The sequence below is a fragment of the Vespa velutina genome, chromosome 11 (genome assembly GCF_912470025.1).
Source record: "Vespa velutina chromosome 11, iVesVel2.1, whole genome shotgun sequence".
In the NCBI taxonomy this organism is placed as follows: domain Eukaryota; kingdom Metazoa; phylum Arthropoda; class Insecta; order Hymenoptera; family Vespidae; genus Vespa; species Vespa velutina.
In genome coordinates, this window is record NC_062198.1 from 5,766,035 (window position 1) to 5,773,008 (window position 6,974).

At 39.3% G+C, this 6,974-nt stretch overlaps 1 protein-coding gene across 2 annotated transcripts in view; it reads left to right on the top strand.

Annotated features, from left to right (window-relative positions):
* Window positions 1-3,331: 3,331 nt before the first annotated feature.
* The window catches only part of LOC124952929 (BTB/POZ domain-containing protein Tiwaz), an 11,937-nt gene continuing 8,294 nt past the window's right edge, over window positions 3,332-6,974 (top strand). Inside the window, exons 1-2 of one of the 2 annotated variants that reach the window (XM_047503574.1) lie at window positions 3,332-3,540; window positions 3,664-3,742. The gene's annotated coding sequence lies outside the window, so the exon portion shown is untranslated. Of the gene's footprint in view, window positions 3,743-6,974 lie in introns of both variants that reach the window. The other variant, XM_047503573.1, reaches the window with a different exon arrangement.

The window sequence follows — 6,974 nt, forward strand, 5'->3', positions numbered from 1 at the left end:
GGGGCCCAGAGCACGTCCCACGGCCACCTATGGGAGCCGGCTGCCTTTCTCAAGGAGCGTTCTCTTACCTTACGTAAGTACCAGAACAGGAGACAAAGACGAAGAAGAGAAAAGAGAAGAGAATAGAATGAGCAAAGGAAAGAAAGAGAAGATAGTAAAAGACGAAGTGGAAGAAGAAGAAGAAGAAGAAGAAGAAGAAGAAGAAGAAGAAGAAGACGGAGGAGAAGATAAAGAGGAGGAGAAAGGGAGAAAAAAAAGGGGGGCACCGAGGACGAAGAAAAAGGACCTCGGGGTCCGTCTGGGATCTTCTCAAAATGATTCACAGCCTCCGGTAATTTACATTCGCTTGCGTGGGTGATCGTCGTTTCTGGGGGGCCCGCTGGCCATATTCTCCTCTTCGTCGACTACCATCGAAAAGGTTAAACATACACCCACCAGAGGTCACGTAAGCGGCAAAGAGAAAGACCGTTCGTTCCGTTCGTTCCTTCGTTCCTTCGATCTTTCTCTCTCTCTCTCTCTCTCTCTCTCTCTTTCTGTTTCTCTTTCTCGTCTCTCTCTCTCTCTCTCTCTCTCTCTCTCCTTTCTCTCTTTCTCTCTATCACCATTCCTCTATCTCTGTCCTTTCTTTTCTTCTTTGTAACTCGCGAGTAAGCGCACGCCTACACAGCCAAGACATCATGGACAACCATCTATTCACCCTTCGATACATCCAATATACCTACACAAAAGAGCCATTGGTTGCTTTTGATGATCTATTCCGATGGCTTTTCTCTATGCGCGATAACGATATTTCTGTTTTAAAAAATTTTCATCACTTAACTTAACCGAAAGGATTATCTCTCGGTGAAACTTTTAAAAGTCAATCATATTTCCAATAAATCCTATATACATATTTCATGACGTCAAATCTATGAAAGGATTGAAAGGAAAGAAAGAAAGAAACAAACAAACAAAAGGGGAAAGAAAAAAAGAAAGAAAAGAACGAAAAGAAAATAAAGGAAAATGGAAAAAGAAAAGGGGGAAAAAAAGGAGAAAGAAAAGAACCATAGATATGGCCACACGATCGATCTTTCAGTATGTAATCGATTTATCGATCTTTAGATCAACCGAAGGAATTCGTAAACGCTGTCGTCAAAGATGATTATTGGTCGATCGAGACTCGATGCAAAACTCGAAAGCTGATTCTCGCGAGATAACTTTTATCCGCGATGATCGCTCGAGAAATGAGATAAAGCGGGAGATAGAAAGAAAGAGAAATAGAGAGAGAGAGAAAGAGAAAGATATAGAGAAAGAGAGAGAAAGAGAGAGAGAGAGAGAGTAAGAGAGAGGGAGAGAGAAAGTGAAAAAAGATAAGAGAAAGGGATCGGAGGTGGGCAGCCGGCGTTCTCGCCTTAAGCAAGAGACCCGTTTCAAAGACACGTTGAGCAAAACCAAGGGGTGGGGTGGGACGGTTGATGGGGGCGGGGGTGGGGTGGGGTTGGGGGGTTAGAGGGAGGGCTCTCCCTAAAATATGTGAACCCACGGGCTACACTCGGACTCTTCGCGTTACATCCTGCTGAACGCTCCGAGCGTATACTCGTCCGTTATGCCGGCAGTCTGTATATCGTATGATACAAAAACATGACATTATTTTCTTCTTTCTCTCTCTCTCTCTCTCTCTCTCTCTCTCTATCTCTCTATCTCTCTCTCTGTCTGTCTGTCTGTCTGTCTGTCTCTCTGTCTCTCTCGGTACCTCCCACTCTACCCAACTCATCTCGTTCTCTTCTCTCTTTACCTTCACTCTACTCTCCCACCCGCCATCCTCTTCCCACTTCTCCCTCCCCCCCCCTCCTCCTCCTACCCCGCCACATCCCCACCACCGTGTTCTTCCATATGTAGAAGAAGAAGCATCATGGTTTTGAATTACGACCGATTATTATGCTTCTCTCTACCGGAGTATCTTCCTTCCTTTTTTTTTTTTCTTTGACGTGGTAACGCGTATTACGCCTTCATTGGGTTTTATGAATGAAAGAATAGACGAGAACAAAGGGAAAGGTCGGGGAAGGAAAATCCGTATAAGTTATTATGAATTGAAGAAAATGATAAAGTCAAGTATATATACAATGAAATTGACAAATACAAAATAGAACTGGTTCATTCAAGGGTTTTCTTTCTCAATTAATTATATCGAAAGAATTGAACAGGTCTTTTTTGTTCTTTTCTTTTTCATTTTTCTTTTTTTTCCTTTTTTTTTTTTTTTTTTTTTTTTTTTTTTTTTTTTTTTTTCAATCACGACAATAATACCTCAGGACAGATTAATTCTATCGTCGAACTATTGTTTTCATTTTTATTCTTTTTAGATTTTTAATGACATCATTCCATGTATACATACTTTCGTTCCCTGATCTAAACGATAAAATAAGAGAGATAGATTCGCTAATGAGACATTCGCGGGATAGGGATTAATGATAACATTGAAATAAAATTTATTCAACAACGGAATATTTCTTAACAGCAATACCAGTTCTTTTGAAAATCCAACGGTACCGCATTGAGAAATACCGTTCCCCCAAAGAAAATATCGGAAACGAATGACGGCGATGACGAGGTATCCAAATGTCGTGGCCATTTCTATCTAACTGGAAGCAGCACATATGAGCAGAGCGTGTCGCTTTGTCCCTGACAAAGTTTATGTATGCGAGCAGAATCGTCCAATGGGTTTAGAAGTGCTGCAGGCTATCTGGAACGATGTTGTTGGCCATGGCCGTTTAGCCAGAGGGCATCTCGAATAGGACAGAGCGAGACTGGGACAGGCCGTTTGGCTGCTTCCCTTTATATGTCGACCCTCGACTGGCCCATTATGCCCAATACTCGATCCTTATACGTTCTTAGATTTTTTTCAAAAATCAATAATAATTAATATATTACATATATATTGAATATTATTGATACATAAGGGCACATAAACATAGACAATGACGAGCAAATATTTAATTGTTATTAACTTTTATATTATTTATTTATAATTATTAACGAATACGACAAAACTTGACTGTCTACTTATATTGCACTCCTATATAACTATCGGTAGGTAGATGGTATAAGAAGGGTGACTTTGGGTTCACAAAAGCTGGGGGCCGAAACGCCGCGAGCTGGCAAAGCTCTCGCAAGAAGGTTGTGGGATGAGTGGAGGACGACGAGGAGGACGATGAAGAGAAGAAGGAGGAGGAAGAGGAGGTTGAGAGGAGCAAAAAAAGGCCGTTGGCGATGCTCGTGATCGTTAGTTGTATTGGTGGGTAACGTTAGCCCAACTTGCAATGTACTAGTGGCGCTCGAGAGAGCGCGAACGCTCGAAACGACGACGAAGTCGCAGTCTCATCGAAGCCGCGGTGGCGCGCGGCTTGCGCTAGTTGAGCGTCTATAAACGAAAGAATACACGTGAACGTGGGACCACGTGGGTTCCGTGATTGTTTCTGTGCGAGGGAACAACGATATGAACAAAATTTTCATATTTCTAACGATGAAAGTAATCTCGAGTTTCGTGATCGTCCATTTAGGAAGGTGTTGTTGAGTTTCTTTCTGTTTTTCTTTTTTTTTGTTTTCTCTTTTTTTTTTCTTTTCTTGTTTTTATTTTTTTTTTTTCTTTTTTTTTTTTTTTTTCTTTCTTTTTGTTACTGTCGTAAGACTTTGAGGAGTAAGCTGACCATTCGAAAATAGTGGACATCAGAACAACCGTCAACCTGGAGTCCACGTGCCAGAAACGGTGAGTCCAACAACAAAGGGAGAAATGTCTCTCGTAACATTTTCAATCCATTCTATGACAAACATTATCCCTGATATTTTTTCTATTCCCCTTCATTGTCAATTTTACCGGCCATTCATATTCGAATGTAATATAATCGTACGAATGATAATTCGAATTAAATCAAATCATAAAATTTAGAATGAAATATTACAAGATATCGGGATATCGTCTTCTTACCTTAAGTAACTTTCACTCGAAAGCAATGTTGTATGAAAATTGATGGAAACGGAAATTAAGGAGATATAAGTAGATATATTATATGTATATGTGTATGTGTGTATATACCTGTTCGATGTTTTAAAAGTAAGACAACATCTATATGCAAAGGATATTCACACCAACTTTCTGATTCCATCGCGTGACGCCGATTTCATGCTTAAACACGGCAATGCGTCGAACGTAACGAACGTTCAAATGCATAACACGTATTTCAAATTTGCGTATGACTTTTTCTTTCCAACGTACCATTGTATTCTCGAATACAATTTCAAATTAACATTAAAAATTTTTTACGATCATTATCATTATCAATAGGATTAACAAATATTGTCAAATGGCATTTGCATTTTTCATGACATTCGTTGAATCAACAAAAAAATCTCTCGACAAGATCGTAACTTAACAATGGTGACGTAACAAACGTTAAAAGAATTTCATTCGATTGGTACAACAATTTTTCCCTTATACGTATATATCATTATTAATTATAAAAATATAACACATAATTCAAAATATTATAGATACAGGGAGGAAAGGAATGACGAAAAGTAAAAATTATTAAAAAAAAAATAAAAACACACGCGCAAATACACACACACACGCACATACACATATACATACACGCAACCCTTTCTCCGAGTCCAAAGAAAAATGAATGAAAAACCTTTGGAATGACGAACCAACGAAAAAAAAAAAAAAAGAAAAAAAAAAGGAAGAAAGAAAGGAAAAAAAAATTGACTAACAGTCCCAGTTCGATGATAAACGCAATACGACATCTCCGACTTTGGGAAAAGCTATTGCTCGGTAACGTATCGTATGGGAATACGTAAAACGCATCCTTTTGTGTATATATTTGTGTCTATTTGTGCGTGTATTCGTGTTTGTGCGGATTTATATGTGTATTCGCGAGTATGCATCTCTATATGCATGTTCACGTACAATCAAATATATATATCTACGTGTGTAGATATATGTATCTATGTATGTACGGACATATATATATATATATATATATATATATATATATATATGTGTGTATATATGTGTGTGTGTGTGTATATGTGTTAGAGCACGCTCGCGGCGGAAAAGAGGGTCGGTGAGCCGCTCTCGCATTTCAGAACGGATGTGGGCTCTGTGGAAATTGTGCTGGGGTAGTAAAAGGAAAGAGGATATAGGGGGTGAGAGGTTGGTTGCCGGCGCGCGCGCGGACGTACTCGCGCGCACTCCCAAAGCGAGAGGGGGTTGGAAACGAGCTGGAGGCATGGCCGCGAGCGCAGACGCGCTCTGCAGTTGCCGTAATTAGAACCGAGCGCTCCGAGCACATAGCCAAAGGCTGACGAGTCTCCCGCGGACCGAAATTATTCACGAAGCCGCGCCACCAACGGCGAAATTTTCTCGTAAATATTTTCTCTCCTTCTCGAAAAAAGAGAGAGAGAGAGAGAGAGAGAAAATGAGAGAGAAAGAGAGAGAGGGAAGAAAAAAAGGAACGCTATCGTTGCTGATGGGTGACTCCATAAGTCGTAAACGTATATTATAAAGGTCGCTCGGCGTACTTGTATCGAGAATATAAAAAAAGTACCTCGATTCTCTTCTCTATTTATCTCTATCTCTCTTTATTTTTCTGTGTTATACGAATGAGAATCCATTTCCAATCGTATATGTTTCTGGAATGTGCGATCGAGAGATTATTAACAACATCGTATAGCGCAAATTTTATATTAAGAATGAGATAAATATTTTCGATATCGAGTGACTTTCTCATAGAAATATTTGAGAATTTATTTACGATATGTACGATGGTTTATTTATTAATATTTTTTTGGTGATATTGAAAAAAATCGAAATATATCAATTAATTTCTTGCGATTAACGTGATAACTTATGGTAATATTAATTTGCACGTAGAAAAGAAGATAAAAAAAAAAAAAAGAAGAAAGAATGGAGAGAAAGGAAATAGGACGGAACGAAAAATTCTTGTTCATCTTTAAAATAAGGAAGCACAGTAATCGATCGGAGTCTATAAGACATCAGTGTCGATTTGTCCGACTTGTTATTTGCAGCTGTAAGTTGCTGCGGTGCATGAAATTCCAATCAGGCTTTAACCGCGCGACGTGTCTCGGTCAGAGTTTCCGTCTCGTAGGGTAAGTAGGTGAGTAAGTGGTGGGAATAGGCGAGGATGAAATGGAGCAAGACACGCATTCGCGCGTATCGGGAGTGCCTCCTTGCTCTGGTCTCGCGCGATATATGTGGGCAGGTACGTACCTAATCTAAACTAGCAGGTACAAACACAGTATATCTACCTGGGGGCCATGGACCGTAATAAAGAAAGGCTAAAGAGTTAAAAGAAAATGATGAAAAATGGGAAATATTTTTCGTTTCAACTAGGATATATAATATCCCAAAGGGAAAAAAACCACACACACACACACACACGCACGCACGCACGCACACACACGCACATACACGTACACAACAATAACAATAAAAAAGAGAAGATCGAAAAAATAAAGTCCCTATCGAGACTAATAATTTCGAGAATTATAATATAGATTCGAGTATATTTTTCATTTTTCATTCTCGTAATAATTTTCTCAAGAACTGATAACATAAAAAGACCAAAGAAAAAGAAAACGAAAAAAAGAGAGAAAAAGAAGAAAAAGTTTAAAAATCAACGAGCCTGAAATTTCTTTTCATCGATAAAGATCTCATGTATCGTCGAATATGATTTTATGAAAGCGCACACGAGGATTTGCATCGCTCGTACGAAGAGAAACTCGATACGAGTTAACCGGTGAAAAGGCCAAAGGAAACTCTCGTACGCCGCATGGGGCGGATGCGGAAATTATTGTCGTAGTAATTACAAGGATTCGTAATAACTCGGACAGTGGACGTGATGGAAGGAAGATGGTTAGTTGGACAGGTCATCTCTTAACGGTTGATAGACCAGACAAATGATGAGATTCCATTGGAT